General features: G+C 46.0%; 1 protein-coding gene across 9 annotated transcripts in view; it reads right to left on the bottom strand.

The window, feature by feature from the left end:
• LOC138766173 (metabotropic glutamate receptor 6-like) overlaps positions 1-24,120 on the bottom strand; it is a 73,683-nt gene that overhangs the window by 49,480 nt on the left and 83 nt on the right. For 3 of the 9 annotated variants that reach the window (XR_011358693.1, XR_011358688.1, XM_069943561.1), the window contains exons 1-2: positions 23,942-24,036; positions 4,431-4,516 (exon numbers count right to left, since the gene is read on the bottom strand). The gene's annotated coding sequence lies outside the window, so the exon portion shown is untranslated. Of the gene's footprint in view, positions 1-3,498; positions 3,604-4,430; positions 4,517-13,466; positions 13,528-21,821; positions 21,954-23,941; positions 24,037-24,059; positions 24,106-24,120 lie in introns of those variants that run through there. The other 6 variants (XR_011358689.1, XR_011358695.1, XR_011358694.1 and 3 more) reach the window with 6 other exon arrangements.

The raw sequence follows: 24,120 nt of genomic DNA, 5'->3' as shown, positions 1-24,120 counted from the left end.
TTTACAATGTCATTGCAGCATTGTGCTGACGTTCACAACAAACAATTGCATGACACACAGAACTAACATTGTCACTTAACTCTTAAAATGGAAGCCTTCTCTAAATTAAAGGGACTTTCCAACCACAGATATTCAAGATATTTTTTTTTTACTAAATGTGGCAAATATGTCAGGTCATTGAGGTCTGGCCAATGGGTACGGGATGCCCTGGATGCCTCTATGATCACACAAGTGGAGACGATTACACCAGGAAACTGGGCACCCCTGTGTTTTGCCACTGATGGTCACCATACACATCATGGGGATCTCCGATGACCTGATGGCCACGCGCTACGTCCAGGTTAACACACATACATGGTTACTCTCTTTAAGAGTCATATGGAAAAAGCCAAATTAGCTAGGAGAGTTGTTTCAGAGTCTTTCATCAGGCTATAAAAAGACATCTGTGACATATACTGTAGCTACATAAGAGTGATCTAGTCTAATCTGTGGCTGTTGTGAATGAACAACTCTCACTCTGACAGCCACAAATAAGTAGTCAGCGCCAAAATACTAATAAAAAAAGGAAAACGAAGAACCAGCTTAATAGCTAGAAAAATAGTGTAAAAAATCACAGACCGTAAAATGTAACAAATGAACATTTCACCATATCTGCTAGACGGCCACACATAAGTAAATTACTGCCCTGATGTCAAAATTAGTATGAAGGAAGCTGGAGCAGATAGGGTGGATTAAGGCGGCATGTGCTCAGGGACCTAAGAAGAATTATGGCTGGGAAGGCCACAGATGATCCTAAAACACACCGAGCACTCTAATAAACTATACACAATCTGTGACTCTGGTCCTTCTGAATCTGATCAATGATGGTATCCAATATGAATGAGCTGAACTGAGATGTATTAAAGGGGTACTCCGGCAAAAATGTCTTTCTTTCAAATCAAGTTGTCTCCGAAAATTATACAGATTTGTATTTTACTTCTGTTTAAACATTTCCAGTCTTCCAGTATTTCTCAGCTGCTGTATGTCCTATGTGTCCTGTGTCCAGTGTGACACAGTGCTTTCTGCTGCCACCTCTGTCCATGTCAGGAAATGTCTAGAGCAGGAGAGGTTTTCTATGGGGATTTGCTGCTGATCTGGAAAGTTCCTGTCATGGACAGAGGTGGCAGCAGAGAGCACTGTGTCAGCCTGGGAAGAATACACCACTTCCTGCAGGACATACAGCAGCTGATAAGTACTGGAAGACTGAGTAAGTAAATTACAAATCTATAGAACTTTATGACACCAGTTGATTTGAAAGAAAAAAAAAGGATCCGGGGTGCCCCTTTAAGGTAATAGTGAGGCTATGAGATCCATAAAATGTAGAAAAGGACATTTCTATGCCTGAAATACACATTGGATCCAACAGCAGCTTGTCGATGGTTTCCAGTCAGCAACCGGAGGTCTACACAAAATGCTGTACATCACAATAGCTATGCAGGGTACCACACTTCCTGGCATCATATGAAAGCACAGAGAGAAACCTTGCTGCTAAACATGGCTGTTAAACATTATGTCGGACATTTACAAAGGCTGCGACCGGGGTGTATGCCAGGGAGAAAGAGCAGATCCGCCCCTTCTCCCTGGCGTATGCCTGTCCTATCCCCTGCTCGCAGGTGTAAATCATGATACAAATATTCACCTGCTTGAAGTGATTTGTTGCGCTGGACGCAGGGCCAGTCGGGTTTACTAAGAGGCGAGGAAAAATCCCACTGGAAAAAGGGGCGGGCCTAATTTAAGACCTGCCTATGAGTACGTCAGTCTTTATAAACATCCCCCTATATGTTGCATTACTATAAGAAGATATAGTATTGAGTTATAGTAATTGTCCACCATGCCTGATCAACGAAGATAAATCTCTATGTAGCATGTGGCAATAATGTAATTGGAATGGGATTTCCATTGACACAAGAACAAATCTGAACAACCACAAGGATGTACTGTGTCCATGTAACTTCCATGACAATTGTGTGCAACGCTTTACAAGATATAAGGGTGTGATAAAGACACAAATTTTGATATTTTTGAGTGATATTGTTTTGTGGAATAAAAAAGCATAGGAATAAACTGAAAAGTATTCATCTAAATTTCCACTGATGTTGGCCTTAGTCCAGTGGGCAGTCTTACTAAAGCACTGTGAGGCATCAATGTGTAGAGGCTGTCAATCATTGAGTTATACCTCCCACTGGACTCCTAACCATAAAAAGAGCAGGGATTTCAATCAATAACTTACAGGTTATACTGAACCTTTTCCCACAGAAAAGCTCCTCTAGCTTAACAACATAGAAGATTGAAAAGCAGGTGCACACAGGAGCACACACAGGTTCACACTGCAGCGCACAGTCAACGTGAACGTTTTATATCCTTGAAAAGGATAAAAATATACATGTTCAGTGGATGCTAAAAACAGATTCTACAGCATGCCATACGGCAGAATCCACTTCCTAATGACTTACACTATAAAAAAAAATCCCCACTGCAATGCATTTTTTTTTTTGCTGTATAAAATAGTATAGTCAACTACAGCGAATTTAAAAATAAAGGCAGAGAAATGTAAATGTGAATACAAAAGCCTAAACACATAATGCATCGCGAACCTAGCCTTACATTACAGATCAGAGAACGTTGCCGTAGGATGAACAATCATCAACTCACCAAGATTATGGTGTAAACCTTGGCGAAGTATAGAAAGTTTATCAGAAAAGTGTATAGTTTTACAATGAAAATTAAAAAAAATATTGCAAGTTTCGTATAATGTGTAGATCATCTGTATATCAGCATACAATGTACACAATGCAAACAAGCATTATAGCGTAAGCACAAAATGATACTACATAGACTGCAGCCATGTAGTGCAATGAATAGGGGGGCATATAGCATTACATATATTATAAGTTCATAATGAAAGAAAATAATATTGACAATATAATATCTACAGCCCCAAAAATAATCACACTCAGCATTTACACATGTATGTATGTACGTTACTTACAGGAGAAGGTGGCAAGTTTAGGGAAAGATGGTAAGCTGTGATTTATCAGTCCAGCGATAGAAGAATGCTATTAAAAAATAGAAGTACCTCCTCTTCCTGTCCATTAACCCCTTTGTAAGAGTAGGCCAGCTCCTTACATGGGTTAATGTAACCCTTTTCTATGTCTATGGTTTCAGTCTACTTTTATGAGGCTTTTTGTATTGGCATGCCTTTTAGAAGTCAACTATCCCATTCCAGTGCCCCTCTGTCTCTTCTCTCAGCCCTGTGCCTCTCTTTGCCTGTCTCTCCCCCTGTGGCCCTCTCTTTGCCTGTCTCACCCCTGTGTTCTGTATCCCTCTAGCAGTGTCTCTCATTCATCCAAGTGGCGCTGACACACTCGGCTGTGAGTGCACACTTCCCCCCCCCCCTTCCTCTGAGGTCACTTTACGAATTGAGTGCCACTAAATCCTTTAAAAGCTGCACAGATTTACCATGGGCAAAAGCTGCTGTTCTTCCATTATATTCCAGCCTGGAGCACCGACACTGATGGCAGCATAAGGGTGGGGGAGAAGGCACAGTAAAATGCACAAGAGGGTCTGATGGGGACAAACCAAGCTTTATTACATTGTTGGAGATGGATGAATTAAGCCAAAATGTTGAATACTGAAGAATCAGATGCTGATCTCAAAACCACTAAGGGCACTAGGGCAGATGAGATATGGGGATTAGAATGGGGCACTAGGACAGATGAAATTAGGGATTAAAATGGAGTACCAGGACAGGTTACTTATACAGCACTAGAAAGAGGGGGAAGCACTATGACAAGTCAGGAAAAGTGCATATAAAAATAGAGAACTTTAAAACAGAGGAGGTATAGACATCACAAAGGCTAGAAATGAAAAGATGAAGGATGGAATATAGGTAATATATAGCAGGTGGGTTCAGGTAAAAGAAACAGGGAGGCTTCTGGGAAGGGATTGTGACAGGTGAGGTATAGAGAATAAAAAGACCCATCCACTAGAAGAGGTGAAGTAAAGTGAACAGAAACACCTGAACACATGAGATACATGGATGAGAATGGAATGGGGGGGGGGGGGCATGAAGCTAGTTGAGGTTTACTCACTAGAAAGAAGAGGAGTACTATGGCATTTATGGTTAGTTGAGTAAATAGAAGTGGCGGACAGTTTTACTACAGCTCAGGTGACTGGGAGAGGTGAGGAACAGTGACAGAAAGCAAGAGACATAGGCAGTACAGTGCAGGCTGGGGTAGACATAGTACGAACAGGCGACACATAGGAAGAGTATCTGTACAGGCTGGGCACAGGACAGAAGCAATGTGTGCACTTAAATAAGGGACAATGCAGGAAAGATGAAACCTGGCTAAAGCAAGAGTAATACCCTGTCCCATGAAATAGCAAAATACCTTATTCCGTAAGACTGATAGCTGTTTGGTCTAATTCGGCACATTTAGCACACAGGGCTGTCCTCCACTCCTATGCCTCCAAAGGTCTGAAAAAGGGAAAAGTAAATTCATAAGAAACACTCATGAGGTGTCTTGACAAAGGGGATGGGCTGACTCTTCATAGGTTCTTATAGAAGGCACTGAGGCATAATAACAGCTAAGACGATGGGCCAGAATTAATAGGCTGTAAGCAGCCCCCGGCCCTGGCCTAGCAAACTCTTCCTCTGAGTAGCTTCTTATTGTGTGGAATAAATGAGCCTGCAAAGAATAAGAAGCTACATAATCACTTAGAAAGCAGAGCCCAGGGCAGGGGCTGTATGGAGCCATGAGAGTAACATAAAACAGGTTAGGTGCATGCTTAGTACATAGACTGCAAATAGATGTGAGGGGACACTGCAGGAAGGACTAAGGGGATAATATAGGTCAGGAACAAGTACTGTGCAAGGAGGACGGAAATTTGTAGAGCAGTTTGGATACAGTGCAAAATAAGAGTACTTAGTGGGTTCCTGTACAATGCTATATAAGTGTGTCAGTAAGTGGCGAGTATAGCAACACTAGTGGGTGCAAGTATGGTGCTGAGTATGTAAACATTAGTGGGTGCAAGTACAGTGCGGAGTATGGGAACATTAGTGGGTGCAAGCACAGTGCGGAGTATGGGAACATTAGTGGGTGCAAGCACAGTGCGGAGTATGGGAACATTAGTGGGTGCAAGTACAGTGCGGAGTATGTAAACATTAGTGGGTGCAAGTATGGTGCTTAGTATGGGAACATTAGTGGGTGCCAGTACGGCGCTAAGTATGGGAACATTAGTTAGTGCAGGTATGGTGCTGAGTAGAGGAAGGGAGGGAATGTAGGGATGTTAGTAAGTACAGGTACAGTACTGAGTGTAGGGATGTTAGTAAGTGCAGGTACAGTGCTGAGTGTAGGGTTGTTAGTGAGTGCAGGTACAGTGCTGAGTGTAGGGTTGTTAGTAAGTGCAGGTACAGTGCTGAGTGTAGGGATGTTAGTGAGTGCAGGTACAGTGCTGAGTGTAGGGATGTTAGTGAGTGCAGGTACAGTGCTGAGTGTAGGGTTGTTAGTAAGTGCAGGTACAGTGCTGAGTGTAGGGATGTTAGTGAGTGCAGGTACAGTGCTGAGTGTAGGGATGTTAGTGAGTACAGGTACAGTGCTGAGTGTAGGGATGTTAGTGAGTACAGGTACAGTGCTGAGTGTAGGGATGTTAGTGAGTACAGGTACAGTGCTGAGTGTAGGGTTGTTAGTAAGTGCAGGTACAGTGCTGAGTGTAGGGATGTTAGTAAGTGCAGGTACAGTGCTGAGTGTAGGAATGTTAGTGAGTGCAGGTACAGTGCTGAGTGTAGGGTTGTTAGTAAGTGCAGGTACAGTGCTGAGTGTAGGAATGTTAGTGAGTGCAGGTACAGTGCTGAGTGTAGGGTTGTTAGTAAGTGCAGGTACAGTGCTGAGTGTAGGGATGTTAGTAAGTACAGGTACAGTGCTTAGTGTAGGAGTGTTAGTAACTACAGGTACAGTGCTGAGTGTGGGAATGTTAGTAAGTGCAGGTACAGTCCTGAGTGTGGGAATGTTAGTGAGTGCAGGTACAGTGCTGAGTGTAGGGTTGTTAGTGCAGGTACAGTGCCGAGTGTAGGTATGTTAGTGACTGCAGGTACAGTGCTTAGTGTAGGAATGTTAGTAAGTGCAGGTACAGTGCTGAGTGTAGGAATGTTAGTAAGTGCAGGTACAGTGCTGAGTGTAGGGATGTTAGTGAGTGTAGGTACAGTGCTGAGTGTAGGGATGTTAGTAAGTGCAGGTACAGTGCTGAGTGTAGGGTTGTTAGTAAGTGCAGGTACAGTGCTGAGTGTAGGGATGTTAGTGAGTGCAGGTACAGTGCTGAGTGTAGGGATGTTAGTGAGTGCAGGTACAGTGCTGAGTGTAGGAATGTTAGTAAGTGCAGGTACAGTGCTGAGTGTAGGGATGTTAGTGAGTGCAGGTACAGTGCTGAGTGTAGGAGTGTTAGTAAATACAGGTACAGTGCTGAGTGTGGGAATATTACTAAGTACAGGTACAGTGTTGAGTGTGGGAATGTTAGTAAGTACAGGTACAGTGCTGAGTGTAGGAATGTTAGTAAGTGCAGGTACAGTGCTGAGTGTGGGGATGTTAGTGAGTGCAGGTACAGTGCTGAGTGTGGGAATGTTAATAAGTGCAGGTACAGTGCTAAGTGTAGGAGTGTTAGTAAGTACAGGTACAGTGCTGAGTGTAGGAATGTTAGTAAGTGCAGGTACAGTCCTGAGTGTAGAGATGTTAGGGAGTGCAGGTACAGTGCTGAGTTTAGGGATGTTAGTGAGTGCAGGTATAGTGCTGAGTGTAGGGATGTTAGTAAGTACAGGTACAGTGCTGAGTGTAGAGATGTTAGTGAGTGTAGGTACAGTGCTGAGTGTAGGGATCTTAGTGAGTACAGGTACAGTGCTAAGAGGGGGAATGTTATTGAGTGCAAGGACATTGCTGGGTGTAGGAACTTCAGGGTGAGCAGGTATAAAGTACGGGCAGAATATAAGCACAGGGAATATATAGGATGAAAGACAAACTATTTTTGTTATTTATGTAAAACAAATTATTATAAAAATGTTGAATGATAAAGATATGGTTACAAAGGTTCCCAGAGAGAATGCTGGGATTTCTTAATACAAGATGCTCTCTTCAGTCTAGCTAGTTGAGGGGCTGTCTTATCAGGGCCCCCCTGACCCTAAACTCTCCACTCCCATCCAGTAACAGTGGAGGTTTACAGGGTCTCTGGGTGCTTAGGTTAGATGTAACTCATGTTCAGTGTAGGGTTGTTAGTAAGTGCAGGTACAGTGCTGAGTGTAGGGATGTTAGTGAGTGCAGGTACAGTGCTGAGTGTAGGGTTGTTAGTGAGTGCAGGTACAGTGCTGAGTGTGGGAATGTTAGTAAGTGCAGGTACAGTGCTGAGTGTAGGGATGTTAGTAAGTGCAGGTACAGTGCTGAGTGTAGGAATGTTAGTGAGTGCAGGTACAGTGCTGAGTGTAGGGATGTTAGTGAGTGCAGGTACAGTGCTGAGTGTAGGGTTGTTAGTGCAGGTACAGTGCCGAGTGTGGAAATGTTAGTAAGTGCAGGTACAGTGCTGAGTGTAGGGTTGTTAGTGCAGGTACAATGCTGAGTGTGGGAATGTAAGTAAGTGCAGGTACAGTGCTGACTGTAGGGTTGTTAGTGAGTGCAGGTACAGTGCTGAGTGTAGGAATGTTAGTGAGTGCAGGTACAGTGCTGAGTGTAGGGATGTTAGTGAGTGCAGGTACAGTGCTGAGTGTAGGGTTGTTAGTGCAGGTACAGTGCCGAGTGTGGGAATGTTAGTAAGTGCAGGTACAGTGCTGAGTGTAGGGTTGTTAGTGCAGGTACAGTGCTGAGTGTGGGAATGTAAGTAAGTGCAGGTACAGTGCTGACTGTAGGGTTGTTAGTGAGTGCAGGTACAGTGCTGAGTGTAGGAATGTTAGTGAGTGCAGGTACAGTGCTGAGTGTAGGGATGTTAGTGAGTGCAGGTACAGTGCTGAGTGTGGGAATGTTAGTAAGTGCAGGTACAGTCCTGAGTGTGGGAATGTTAGTGAGTGCAGGTACAGTGCTGAGTGTAGGGTTGTTAGTGCAGGTACAGTGCCGAGTGTAGGTATGTTAGTGACTGCAGGTACAGTGCTTAGTGTAGGAGTGTTAGTAACTACAGGTACAGTGCTGAGTGTAGGAATGTTAGTAAGTGCAGGTACAGTGCTGAGTGTAGGGATGTTAGTGAGTGTAGGTACAGTGCTGAGTGTAGGGATGTTAGTAAGTGCAGGTACAGTGCTGAGTGTAGGGTTGTTAGTAAGTGCAGGTACAGTGCTGAGTGTAGGGATGTTAGTGAGTGCAGGTACAGTGCTGAGTGTAGGGATGTTAGTGAGTGCAGGTACAGTGCTGAGTGTAGGAATGTTAGTAAGTGCAGGTACAGTGCTGAGTGTAGGGATGTTAGTGAGTGCAGGTACAGTGCTGAGTGTAGGAGTGTTAGTAAATACAGGTACAGTGCTGAGTGTGGGAATATTACTAAGTACAGGTACAGTGTTGAGTGTGGGAATGTTAGTAAGTACAGGTACAGTGCTGAGTGTAGGAATGTTAGTAAGTGCAGGTACAGTGCTGAGTGTGGGGATGTTAGTGAGTGCAGGTACAGTGCTGAGTGTGGGAATGTTAATAAGTGCAGGTACAGTGCTAAGTGTAGGAGTGTTAGTAAGTACAGGTACAGTGCTGAGTGTAGGAATGTTAGTAAGTGCAGGTACAGTCCTGAGTGTAGAGATGTTAGGGAGTGCAGGTACAGTGCTGAGTTTAGGGATGTTAGTGAGTGCAGGTACAGTGCTGAGTGTAGGGATGTTAGTGAGTGCAGGTATAGTGCTGAGTGTAGGGATGTTAGTAAGTACAGGTACAGTGCTGAGTGTAGAGATGTTAGTGAGTGTAGGTACAGTGCTGAGTGTAGGGATCTTAGTGAGTACAGGTACAGTGCTAAGAGGGGGAATGTTATTGAGTGCAAGGACATTGCTGGGTGTAGGAACTTCAGGGTGAGCAGGTATAAAGTACGGGCAGAATATAAGCACAGGGAATATATAGGATGAAAGACAAACTATTTTTGTTATTTATGTAAAACAAATTATTATAAAAATGTTGAATGATAAAGATATGGTTACAAAGGTTCCCAGAGAGAATGCTGGGATTTCTTAATACAAGATGCTCTCTTCAGTCTAGCTAGTTGAGGGGCTGTCTTATCAGGCCCCCCCTGACCCTAAACTCTCCACTCCCATCCAGTAACAGTGGAGGTTTACAGGGTCTCTGGGTGCTTAGGTTAGATGTAACTCATGTTCAGTGGATTGCCAGATGACAGGCAGTCTGTGAATGTGATACCAGAGCAGCACAGACTTTGGAGGTGGTGCCAGCCGAGGGTCATGTAATAATGTATAATGGATGCAGGCTTTGTGTGAGCAGTACCGATCTGTGCCCATAATCCCTGGATGGGAGGCAGCTGTCCGCACCCGATTAACATCCCCCAAATCCCCTGCCCACCATCACAGGCCATGTATTCATATTAATTATACCCCACTGGCTGCAGAATACTGCACCGGCCCCCACCGACTCATCTGATTGTAATTAAGAGGAAGCTTTTTAATTTGGCAACATGAGAAGGGAGACGGCTCACACCGTGTAGGACTGAGAATCCCATCCAGACAGATAATACAGAGACAGCGAGAGCACCGTACACACCCTGCACCATGATGATGTTATTACTCCACAACATTAATAATATATTATACACCCAGCACCTCACCATATTACTGCTATATACAGTATATATATATATATATATATATATATATATATATATATATATGTTATACACTCTGCACCATGTTATTACTATACAACATCAATAATATATTATACACCCTGCACAATGTTATTACTACTATACAATATTTATATTATACACCCTGCATCATGTTATTACTACACAACATCAATAATATACTAGATTTGCCTCTCCAGGGAAATACATAGTGCTTGAAAAGAGCGCCCCTTTAACAATGACTTCCCATTAAGAGAAACTTTAACCCTTAATACCCTCCCTTTAAGGCTGCATTCACTGTACAGATATGAGCCGCGCTGTAATGAAGAAGCCAAACAGCGTTGTCATTACAGCGTGGCGCATATCTATACAGTTCTCCCACTTCCAGCATCTTATCACAGATGCTGCCCGGGCGGGGGGAGAAGTCTGTTACAGGCATTCCGCGTCTGTGTTCCTTGAGGAACACGGAACGTGTGAATGCAGCCTACCGAGCGACTTTGGTACAGTCCCTTTAAGAGCAACTTTGGTACAACCGAGGCTCCACGGACTCCTGTTTTGCATATTTAAATTTTTGGGGGCATCAGTGGATACTCTTGATTGAGTACTTCATTGGAATTTTTTTCACTGTTCTCCTTGAGTTCAGTGATAACTGTGTTTTGTGGGTCGATTTGCTATTGCCCCAACTAGCCAGAATCCTACGCCACACTGACGAGGGGCAAAAACCCCGAAACGGCTGTCTGTAGATGGAAGCCTGCCTTGACAAGCCCTTGTCATGATCGCAATACTCGCACCTTGAGTTAGACATTGACAAAAAGGGGCCACCCTGGTGTTTCCCTATTTATGTTCCAATACTCGCAACCGAGTGGGACTTAAGGGGCTATTTATCAGGGTGGTGTGGTGCTCTCCCTATCATGAAGGCACCCCATGGCAACAGGTTAGAGATATCTGGCTATCCCGTGTTTTGAGACTCGCAACCGAGGCTCCACGGACTCCTGTTTTGCAACTTTGGTACAGTCCCTTTAAGAGCAACTTTGGTAAAATCCCTTTAAGAGGATGTACCACTAGGTACATCCTCTTGAATTTAACACACAGATAGAACGGCGTCGTCTTGGGGAAGCCGGTGCCGTGGTCCGTTTTTCAAACAGCGGCCCGGTTCCCGTGTATGCCGCCGTTCTATCCAGCGGTATCGGCCGGTGCTCAAGCTCAATCTATGGAGCCGCGTCATAGAGGGGAGGGAATTCCCTCCCACTGGGGGCAGGCCGGCCGACTATAGATGCGTTTCCCATAATAAGTGTCTATTAGCAATTATTCTAAATTTTGTTTGACAATAACATATCTTAAAATTATTTTGCTCAGACTTCCCCTTTAAGTACTGTCCCTTTAACCATCATTTAAAGACCAGCTAAAGTACTGCCCCTTTAAGAGTGACTTGAGTACCGTCCCATTAAGAGCGGCTTGGGTAGCATCCCTTTAACCTCTTAAGGACATATGACGTACCCGTACGTCATATGTCCTCATTAGCACTTCAAAGTGGGGCCGTGCGGCGACCCCGCTTTGAAGCGCCACGGTCACAGGTGCCGCGTGTAGCCCGGGACCGCCGCTATTATCCAAGATGGCGCCGTCCCCGGCTCGGCACTCGTTTGTTTCCGGCTGCAGCAGCCGAAAGCAAACGAGTGCCTATCTCATTGATCTTTGCTGTATATCTATACAGCAAAGATCTCAATGAGAGATCAAAGTATATATACTAGAAGTCCCCTAGGGGGGCTTCTAGTATATGTGTAAAAAAAAAAAAAAAGTGTTGTTTATAGTAAAAAGCCCCCTCCCCTAATAAAAGTCTGAATCACCCCCCTTTTCCCAGGTTTTAAATAAAAGTAAACAAATAAATAAATAAACATGTTTGGTATCGCCGCGTGCGTAATCGCCCGAATTATTAATTAATCACATTCCTGATCTCGCACGGTAAACGGCGTCAGCGCAAAAAAATCCCAAATTGCAAAATTGCGCATTTTTGGTTGCATCAAATCCAGAAAAAATGTAATAAAAAGCGATCAAAAAGTCGTATATGCGCAATCAAGGTCCCGATAGAAAGAACACATCATGGCGCAAAAAATGACACCTGACACAGCCCTATAGACCCAAGAATAAAAGCGCTATAAGCCTGGGAATAGAGCGATTTTAAGGAACATATATTTGTTAACAATGGTTTGAATTTTTTATTGGCCATCCGATACAATATAAGTTATACATGTTATATATCGTTTTAATCGTAACGACTTGAGGAACATGCATAACAAGTCAGTTTTACCCCAGGGCGAATGGCGTAAAAACACAGTTCCCCCAAATAAAAGAAATGCGTTTTTTTTTTAATTTCACCACACATTGAATTTTTTTCTGGTTTCGTAGTGTACCAAATGCAAAAATTCAGCCTGTCATTGCAAAGTACAATTAGTGACGCAAAAAATAAGGGCTCATGTGGGTTTCTAGGTGGAAAAATGCAAGTGCTATGGCCTTTTAAACACAAGGAGGAAAAACCGAAAACGCAAAAAGGAAAATGGGCCCCGTCCTTAAAGGGTTAAGAGAGGCTTGGGTAACATCCCTTTAAGAGCGACTTGGGTACCGTCCCTTTAAGAGCAACTTGGGTACCATGCCTTTAAGAGCGACTTGGGTACCTTCCCTTTAGGATCGTCTTGGGTACTGTCCCTTTAAGAGCGACTTGTGTACCAACTGTTTAAGAGCAACTTGGGTACCGTACCTTTAATAGCGACTTGGGTACCAACTGTTTAAGAGCAACTTGGGTACCGTACCTTTAAGAGCGACTTGGGTATCGTCTCTTTAGGAGCTACTTGGGCACTGTCCCTCTTAGAGCTACTTTGGCAATTCCCTTTTAAGAGCGACTTTAGTACCTCTGCTACTTCACTGACTCAGCTGTGCTGTATCATGCGGGTATTGGCTCTGATACATCACTGACTCAGCTCTGCTACGTAGTGCAGGTATCGGCTCTGCTACACGGCTGGCTCAGCTCTGCTATGTAGTGCGGGTATCGGCTCTGCTACTTATTGCGGGTATCGGCTCTGCTACATGGCTGGCTCAGCTCTGCTACGTAGTGTGGGTATCAGCTCTGCTACACAGCTGCCTTAGCTCTGCTACACGGCTGCCTCAGCTCTGCTACATAGTGCAGGTATCGGCTTGCTACACAGCTGCCTCAGCTCTGCTACGCAGTGTGGGTATCGGCTCTGCTACATGGCTGCCTCAGCTCTGCTACATAGTGCGGGTATCGGCTCTGCTACATGGCTGGCTCAGCTCTGCTACTTTACTAACTGAACTCTGCTACTTATAATGGTAAAGATCATTGCTCGGTTACCATGACGATCTTACTCATGTCAGTGAGACAAAATTGTTAGGGGCCTTCCATCTTCTATTGGCCAATAGTGGACATGTGACTGTGTGGATGCTGTGAGGCATTGACTGACAAGACCTTACCATTTCTATTGGCTGCTCTATTTCAGCTATTTGCATATGTGCTGTGATTGGTTGTTAGCGTTTACAGTGTGGTCATTATTTCCTATGGGAAATTAGGGGTCTTTAAACGTAAACTTCTTAAAAATGACAAATGCGATCAAAACCAAAAATAGATAGCACACCTGTCACAGCCGAGGGCTTCGAAACGCAGTTTAAACGGAGTCTGTGCGCAAAGCGTTCGGGCTGGAAGAAGAAGCAGAAGAAGAAGAAGAAGTATACGGAATACAATATAGTGCATTTTTAAGCACTATAATTATATACCCTGCACCTCACCATATTACCATAGCTCCCAACTGTCCCGGATTCCTCAGGACAGTCCCGTTTTCGGGGTGCTGTCCTGAGGTCCCAGAACGGCACCCAGTGTCCCGCATTATATGTGGCCCCACCGAAAAAAACAATAAACCAGTAACTCACCTGTCCGCCGGTCCCAGCAGCTCCTCTCCCGGCAGAGCGCGCACTCCCGTCATCCTCCGGGGCGGGCAGCGGGGTATACAGATACTGACTGTGCCGGAAGTGACCTGCAGCCTCTGTCATGAATTACTTCCGGCACAGTCAGTGTCTCTGTACCCCGCTGCCCGCTCCGGAGGATGACGGGAGTACGCGCTCTGCCGGGAGAGGAGCTGCTGAGATCGGCGGATAGGTGAGTTACTGGTTTATTGTTTTTCTGGTCGGGCCACACAAGTGGGAGGATTGGCTACTATGTGGGGCGCTATATGGGAGGATTGGCTACTATATGGGGGGATTGGCTACTATGTGGGGCGCTATATGGGGGATTGGCTACTATATGGGGGGATTGGCTACTATGTGGGCACTATATGGGGGATTGGCTACTATATGGGGGGATTGGCTACTATATGGGGGATTGGATAATATGTGGGGCACTATATGAGGCATTGGCTACTATGTGGGGCATATATGGGGGATTGGCTACTATGTGGGCACTATATGGGGATTGGCTACTATGTGGGGCACTATATGGGGCATTGGCTACTATGTGGGGCACTATATGGGGCATTGGCTACTAGGTGGGCACTATATGGGGCATTGGCTACTATGAGGGGCACTATATGGGGGATTGGCTACTATGTGGGCACTATATGGGGCATTGGCTACTATGAGGGGCACTATATGGGGGATTGGCTACTATGTGGGGCGCTATATGGGGGATTGGCTACTATATGGGGGGATTGGCTACTATATGGGGGATTGGCTACTATGTGGGCACTATATGGGGGATTGGATAATATGTGGGGCACTATATGGGGCATTGGCTACTATGTGGGCACTATATGGGGCATTGGCTACTATGTGGGGCACTATATGGGGCATTGGCTACTATGTGGGCACTATATGGGGGCATTGGCTACTATGTGGGGCACTATATGGGGCATTGGCTACTATGTGGGGCACTATATGGGGGCATTGGCTACTATGTGGGGCACTATATGGGGATTGGCTACTATGTGGGGCACTATATGGGGGAATTGGCTACTATGTGGGGCATATATGGGGGCATTGGCTACTATGTGGGGCACTATATGGGGCATTGGCTACTATGTGGGGCATATATGGGGGCATTGGCTACTATGTGGGCACTATATGGGGCATTGGCTACTATGTGGGGCACTATATGGGGGCATTGGCTACTATGTGGGGCACTATATGGGGGCATTGGTTACTATGTGGGGCACTATATGGGGAGATTGGCTACTATGTGGGGCACTATATGGGGGATTGGATTCTATGTGGGGCATATATGGGGGCATTGGCTACTATGTGGGGCACTATATGGGGGATTGGCTACTATGTGGGGCATTGGCTACTATGTGAGTACTATATGGGGGATTGGCTACTATGTGGGGCATAAATGGGGGCATTGGCTACTATGTGGGCACTATATGGGGCATTGGCTACTATGTGGGGCACTCTTTGGGGGATTGGCTACTATGTGGGGCACTATATGGGGATTGGCTACTATGTGGGGCACTATATGGGGATTGGCTACTATGTGGGCCACTATATGGGGATTGGCTACTATGTGGGGCACTATATGGGGGGATTGGCTACTATGTGGGGCACTATATGGGGGCATCGGCTACTATGTGGGGCATATATGGGGCATTAGCTACTATGTGGGGCACTATATGGGGCATTGGCTACTATGTGGGGCACTATATGGGGGCATTGGCTACTATTCCTCCAGAATCTGTATAGTCTGGAGGAAAGACGGGAAAGGGGGGACATGATTGAAACCTTTAAGTATGTTAAGGGACTAAATAAGGTTCAAGAGGGGAGTGTTTTTAGTAAAAAACTGAGCTCAAGAACAAGAGGACACAGTGAGAGGTTAGTTGGGGGAAAGATCAGAAGCAATGTAAGAAAATATTATTTTACTGAAAGAGTAGTAGATACCTGGAACAAACTTCCAGCAGAGGTGGTTGGTAAATCTACAATAACAGAATTTAAACACGCCTGGGATAGACATATATCTATCCTAAGATAATAAGGAAGAAAATACTAAAAGGGCGGACTAGATGGACCCAGTGGTCTTTTTCTGCCGACAATCTTCTATGTTTCTATGTTTCTATGTGGGCACTATATGGGGCATTTGCTACTATGTGGGGCACTATATGGAGGATTGGCTACTATATGGCGGGATTGGCTACTATATGGGGGATTGGCTACTATGTGGGCACTATATGGGGGATTGGATAATATGTGGGGCACTATATGGGGCATTGGCTACTATGTGGGCACTATATGGGGCATTGGCTACTATGTGGGGCACTATATGGGGCATTGGCTACTATGTGGGCACTATATGGGGGCATTGGCTACTATGTGGGGCACTATATGGGGCATTGGCTACTATGTGGGGCACTATATGGGGATTGGCTACTATGTGGGGCACTATATGGGGGAATTGGCTACTATGTGGGGCATATATGGGGGCATTGGCTACTATGTGGGGCACTATATGGGGCATTGGCTACTATGTGGGGCACTATATGGGGGCATTGGCTACTATGTGGGCACTATATGGGGCATTGGCTACTATGTGGGGCACTATATGGGGGCATTGGCTACTATGTGGGGCACTATATGGGGGCATTGGTTACTATGTGGGGCACTATATGGGGAGATTGGCTACTATGTGGGGCACTATATGGGGGATTGGATTATATGTGGGGCATATATGGGGGCATTGGCTACTATGTGGGGCACTATATGGGGGATTGGCTACTATGTGGGGCATATATGGGGGCATTGGCTACTATGTGAGTACTATATGGGGGATTGGCTACTATGTGGGGCGTAAATGGGGGCATTGGCTACTATGTGGGCACTATATGGGGCATTGGCTACTATGTGGGGCACTCTTTGGGGGATTGGCTACTATGTGGGGCACTATATGGGGATTGGCTACTATGTGGGCCACTATATGGGGGGATTGGCTACTATGTGGGGCACTATATGGGGATTGGCTACTATGTGGGCCACTATATGGGGATTGGCTACTATGTGGGGCACTATATGGGGATTGGCTACTATGTGGGACACTATATGGGGGGATTGGCTACTATGTGGGGCACTATATGGGGGCATCGGCTACTATGTGGGGCATATATGGGGCATTGGCTACTATGTGGGGCACTATATGGGGCATTGGCTACTATGTGGGGCACTATATGGGGGCATTGGCTACTATGTGGGCACTATATGGGGCATTTGCTACTATGTGGGGCACTATATGGAGGATTTGCTACTATGTGGGGCACTATATGGGGGATTGGCTACTATGTGGGGCATATATGGGGGCATTGGCTACTATGTGGGGCACTATATGGGGGATTGGCTACTATGTGGGGCACTATATGGGGGATTGGATACTATGTGGGGCATATATGGGGGCATTTGCTTCTATGTGGGGCACTATATGGGGGATTGGCTACTATGTGGGGCATATATGGGGGCATTGGCTACTATGTGGGCACTATATGGGGGCATAGGCTACTATGTGGGGCACTATATGGGGCCATTGGCTACTATGTGGGGCACTGGATACTATGTGGGGCACTATATGGGGGCATTGGATACTATGTGGGGCACTATGTGGGGGATTGGATACTATGTGGGGCACTATAATGGGGGATTGGATACTATATAGGGCATTTTTGGGTGGATTGGATACTGTATAGGGCACTATTCAGTCAGCAGCATGTGGTGACTGTAGGGGAGTGGCTATGGAGGGTCGCTATGGGGGCATCGCTATGGAGGATCGCTATGGGGGCGTGGCTATGGGGACCGTGGCGCACATGTCCCTCTTTGCTCTTTGCAAAAGTTGGGAGGTATGGTATTACTACTATACAATATATATATATATATATATATAATACACTGTGCACTATGTTATTACTACACAATAGATTATACACCCTGCACCTCACCATATTACTATACAATAGATTGATAGATATTATACACCCTGAACCTTTTTACTATTATACAATATCAATAATTTACCATACACCCTGCACCTCTCTGTATTACTACAATATATTTATATGTGGGGACCCCCGGAGGTGTTGTGTCGGAGGATCGGCCGGTCACTTGCTAGATGGTGGGGTGTGATGCCACTCCGGTGGTGGATGGCCAAGATACAGCCGGACCTTAGGATGTTGTTCTGTGACGTCAGTGCCGTTTGGGCACACAGGTGTGATGGCACGCCTGCTTTTATTTTGTGAGGCCAGTTGTACCCTTTTCCCCTGTACACAGTGTCCCGCCAGGTTGCTACGGGGTCCCTTGGGATGATATCACGGTTGGCCAGAGTGGTGTAGTGACCCTCCTGGACTATCGGAACTGGCACTTACAGAAAGGGGAAGTGTCCCAAGGCTGTATAACTTTTATTTTATGTGATGGGTTGTAAAAAATTCAAACCATTGTTAACAAATATATGTTTCTTAAAATCACTCTATTCCCAGGCTTATAACGCTTTTATCCTTTGGTCTATGGGTCTGTGTTAGGTGTCATTTTTTGCGCCATGATGTTTTCTTTCTATCGGTACCTTGATTGCGCATATACGACTTTTTGATCGATTTTTATTACAATGTTTCTGGATTTGATGCTACCAAAAATGCGCAATTTTGCACTTTGGGATTTTTGGCGCTTACACCGTTTACCGTGCAAGATCAGGAATGAAATAAATTAATATTTTGGGCGATTACACACATGGCGATACCAAACATGTTTATTTATTCATTTATTTTAATTCATAACATGGGAAAAGGGGGGTGATTCTAACTTTTATTAGGGGAGGGGGCTTTTTATTAATAATAACACTTTATTTTTATTTTTTTACATATATATTAGAAGCACCCCTGGGGTTAGGGTTATTCCCCCTGGGGTGAGGGTTATTCCCCCTGGGGTGCGGGGGACTTTTAGTAGGGGTGAGGGGACTTTTAATATATGCACACTGATCTCTCATTGAGATCTATGCAGTATAGTTATACTGCATAGATCAATGAGATAAGCACTGGATTGCTTTCGGCTGCTACAGGTGAAAGCAATCAAGTGCCGAGCCGGGATCAGCACCATTACGGCGCAGACCCTGGCCTGTGCCAGATGAAAGGATCGCCCCTACGTGACCAGGATTGGCTGCAGTCAGTTTTCAGATGCAGGTGTCAACTTTGACAGCTGCATCTGAAAACTGGATTAGCGGGCATGGCGATCGGACCGTGCCCGCTAATAGCCGCGGCCTGGGCTAAATGCCGCACTCGGGGCCGTGGCAGTTCAGAGCGGGGCCGGCGCACGGCCTTGCTTTGAAGTTACCTTGGCGACTTTGGGACATACGGGTACGCCCAGGATTGCCTAGGGGTTAAAACACACAATGTGATTGATCATGTGATCCACATATTAAACCACATGGGGTGAACCAAGGGTAAAAAAAGCACAAAGTAGAAAAATACAAAAAGCAATGTATATACATTAGAGCATATGCATATGCATAAATACAAATTGTATCGCCCTATAAATTGTAAAGAGGCCTCTCTTGTAAGGTTATATTCAGTTGTGAACAAGGCGTGTGGCCCGCCGAAACACGTCAACATTGTATTTTCTTAGAGTGCTGGACTTTTTCTGTGAATTCCATGTTGCCTGGTTCCGGGCTTTACCGTGCACCAAAAGGGAGATTAGGACTGGTGAGCTGACTACTTGCTACATTTACTATACATTATACACCACATGCTGATTGCTATACTGTACAGTAATTTATAAAATGGCATATTCAGCTGTTTTTTCATTGTTTGTTTCATCTGTTTTACATGTTGTTCAGAATAAAAAATCATTATTTTGGGGTGTGGAACCAATTGTCTGCATATCAGTGATTTCTTATGGGAAAATTTGCTTTGGGTTAAGAGTAGATTTGGATTTGAAGTACAGTCCCAGAACGAATTATGCTCATAATCCAAGGCACCACTGTATATATATTATACACCCTGCACCTCACCATATTACTACCATACTGTATGCTGACATGTAAGGCTATGTTTACACATGGGTTGAAAACACAGAAACTGAGCATATGTTTCCATTATAATTTCTCTCTGGCAGTTCCACTGTGCCCCCACAATCCTCTACACAGACCAGCATGTTGATGTGTACTGCAGTGTATCGCAGTGTATCCTCGCTGGATTTATTGGTCTATACATTGTCTAATGAAGCAGGATTCACGCATTATTGCTGCACATCCCAGGTATACATCGCCATCCTGTTAAAGACGTACACTACATTCAGGTGTGATGGGCCGCTGCCATGAACATGTCTGCTGAGCCACTGTATCTTAACCAAGGATGGGATACTGTCTGCTGAGCAGGTGTATCTAAACCTGTCATCTGCAGTCTGTCTGATAAACTGCTGTACCTAAACATATCATGTGCAATACTATCTACAAAGCTGGAGTATCTAAGCCTGTCATGTGTGATACTGCCTGCTGAGCTTGGTGTGTAAGCCCATCATATGTAATACTGACCTGACTGATCTCTTAGGTACTCTGCTGGGTTGGTTATCTTATCCTATAACTGTGATGGCGATCCTATGATACGTGTCAGCACTGACACGCGTAGCCATGTTCGCTAACACACGGCCGCATACAGAGTAGTATGGGGCCGCATGCTGAGAAGGACTCTGGGATGCCCCTGCGGTTCCGCAATTACAGTAGCCAGCCTCTGGCCGTGCTCCCAGGCCTGTCCCGCACCACATACTCCTAGACTTTGCATGCTCCATTTAACTTGGCACTCTGCTTGTTGGATGTGTGCGCCACAGCCTGCCACAGCGGCATCATGCTCCTGCGCACCTATGCAAGCAGAGCATTCCCTCCTAAAGAACGGACCATTCTGCAAGTCAGTGAGTTTGGGGGGGGGGGGGGAGAGGTTTCCGGATGAAGGGATGAGGGGGCAGGGGAACTGGGGCGGTGTGATGGTAAAGGATTGGGGGGCAGGGGGACTTGGGGGGTTTGCTGGTAAAGGGAAGAGGACAGGGAGTGTATGATGGTGAAGGGATGGGGGGGCAGGGGGACTGGGAGTGTATACTGGTGAAGGGATGGGGGGCAGGGGGAGTGAGGGTGTGTGCTGGTGAACGGATGGGGGGCAGGGGGACTGGGAGTGTATGCTGGTGAAGGGATGGGGGGGCAGGGGGACTGGGGGTGTATACTGGTGAAGGGATGGGGGGCAGGGGGACTGGGAGTGTATGCTGGTGAAGGGATAAGGGGGGCAGGAGGGCTGGGAGTGTATACTGGTGAAGGGATGGGGGGCAGGGGGAGTGAGGGTGTGTGCTGGTGAAGGGATGGGGACTGGGGGTGTGCGCTGGTGAAGGGATAGGGCAGGGGGACCGGTGTGGTGTCCCACCACAGGTGTTATTAGTTTTTACACACCTCGCAAAAGTCTGTACTTCAAGTAAAAGTGGTAATAAAGTAGTACCTAAGTTTTATCACAAGGATTCACTATTATCTTTATATGCACTTGTATATTGCACAGCTGTAGTGAGCAAGGGTTACTGTTTGTTATAATCTGCACACCAATGAGAGCCCTCTTCACTTCTTCACCTATCTCTATTTTCCTTTTCTCTTTACACTTTTCTTCACCACCACTCACAGGGGACATTACACCTCCTGTAGGAAGTTGTCACACGGGGAGAGGAAGTACACACCCACACTTGGTCAGTACAGTGTAGTCAAGTCTAGTGTGTGGTAGTGGATAGACGCACATGGGAGACACAGAGACTTTTTCTTCAAAAGCTACACGTATTCCTAGTATGCAGTGTTAAAGGGGTAGTGCGGCGCTAAACATTTATTCACAAAATAACACACATTACAAAGTTATACAACTTTGTAATGTGTGTTATGTATGTGAATGCCCCCCTTCCCCGTGTTTCCCCGTGTTCCCCCCACCCACGGTAGACCCGGAAGTGTGGTGCATTATACTTACCGCATTCGTGTCTACCCCCGGCCGCCATCTTGTGACAATGATGTCATCTTTGGGAGGCCGGCCGGATCGCTCCAGCCGTCAGTCATGCCGGCCCCCCTCTGCCGCATCATCAGCTGCGATTGGCTGAGCATAAAAGTGGGGGAAACACGGGGCATTCACATACATAACATACATTACAAAGTTGTATAACTTTGTAATGTGTGTTATATTGTGAATAAATGTTTGGCGCCGCACTACCCCTTTAAGCCACTTAGGAGAGGACAAGTCAGAAAACACCCCAACCCACGCCGTAAACACTTCTCAAAGGGCAGGACAGTATCCTGAAACAAGAGGAACTGATCTGGATAGGGCAAAGTTGCTACAAGCCTACATACTCTTATCTCGCAGCGCAGGTGTAATCAGGTAATTTGACCACCTTGCTCAACTCAGGTAACAAAGTCTGGGGCTTGTCACCCTAATAAGATGGGTCACCCGACACTGTAGGGAAACAGGTGGTAGAACAACAGCAAAGGTCAGACACGGGCATAAGTATACTTCTACTTTCAAGTATTCTTCAGTATTCTACTTCTTCTAAAGTTCCGGCAAAGCACATTTCTACCCTGGGTTGGGACTCTCGGCACAGACTCCTCTCCCCTACTCTGAACTTGTAGCACAAACTCCTCTCTACAGTTCTCAGCTCACTCTACTTCTCAGCACACAACCAAGTCAGCTCAGCTCTTCTACTCCAAAGGCTCTTAGCGCAGATTTTGTTCTGTTACGTCTATTGTCTATGATCAGCTATTGTACAAAGTGTTCTCACAGTAAAGCAGATTCTATTTATGATAACAGGTCTCAGTGATTATTATTCCGGCACCTACACAGTCACTACTCTGTCCTTGGGTCATCTGCCCTTTCTGTGGGTGGCGGTACCGATAGTCCGGGTGGGTCACAGCTCCACTCCGGACCACAGTGATAAGCCCCCAAGGGACCCCCTCACCGCCCGGCAGGTCACCAACCCCAGGGGAAAGGATATAGCCAGCCCCCTTAAACTAAAAGCAGGTGTGCCTCCATACCTGTGTGCCCCACTGGCAATGGCGTCACGACAATCTACCATCTGGTTGAGCTATATCTCGACCAACCACTACATCAGTGGCGTCACACATTACCATTTGGCAAGTGACTGGTCGTCCATAACCAGGCTATACCACCACACTGGGGGTGTATGCTGGTGAAGGGATGGGGGCCGGGGGACTGGGGGTGTATACTGGTGAAGGGAAGGAGGCAGGTCGACTGGGGGTGTATACTGTTAAAGGGAAGGAGGCAGGTCGACTGGGGGTGTATGTTGGTGAATGGATGGGGACAGGGGGACTGAAGGTGAATGCTGGTAAAGGGATGGAAGGGTGTATGCTGGTAAAGGGATGGGGGGGACTGAGGGTGTGCGCTGGTGAAGGGATGGGGGGGACTGAGGGTGTGCGCTGGTGAAGGGATGGGGACAGGGGATGTATGCAATGTGATACTGTCTGCTGAGCCTGTGTATCTAAGCCTATCCTGTGTGCTGAGCTTGTGTATCTAAGCCCATCCTGTGATACTGTCTGCTGAGCTTATGTATCTAAGCCTATCCTGTGTGCTGAGCTTATGTGTCTATGCCTATCCTGTTATACTGTCTGTTGAGCATGTGTAGGCATATCCTGTGATACTGTCTGCTGAGCTTGTGTATCTAAGCCCATCCTGTGATACTGTCTGCTAAGCATGTGACTCTAAGCATATCCTGTGATACTGTCTACTGAGCTTGTGTATCTAAGCATATCCTGTGATACTGTCTGCTGAAATCTGTTCCTCTTCTAACAGTCACTCTGAGCTGCAGACAATCTTCAATGTGATGCAACACAAACGCTTGGTGTGAACATGTCCAGGAGGGAACTGTAGGGGGCAGTGTGCAACGTTTTCTGTTATTTTTTTTTAGGTTGTGTTTAATGTTATTCAAATGGAAAATATGGATGTAAAGGCTCAATACACCTCAAAACCGTAAGTGTGAACACAGCCCAACGCTAGGCGCTATTCCCATAGAGAAGCTGCTTCCAGCCATAGCTTCCCTTGTTTCATGGGTGGCGGCCGCCATGTACGTCCATGGGGTCATTTACCTCAGTAAGACGATGTTCAAGTCTCCCATATCGTAACATACTCAACATATAACGCACTTTCAATAATAAACGTATTTCGCAGCATGAGGGAAGATTCACACTACCGCCTAACATTTACCACAGCGCACAGGGACTCTACCATAATTCTCCTCATGTTTCCCGCCCTTTTTCATTGGCCC

This window comes from Dendropsophus ebraccatus, chromosome 10, assembly GCF_027789765.1.
Source record: "Dendropsophus ebraccatus isolate aDenEbr1 chromosome 10, aDenEbr1.pat, whole genome shotgun sequence".
Classification (NCBI taxonomy): Eukaryota; Metazoa; Chordata; class Amphibia; order Anura; family Hylidae; genus Dendropsophus; species Dendropsophus ebraccatus.
This window is presented reverse-complemented; position numbering and strand designations above follow the sequence as displayed.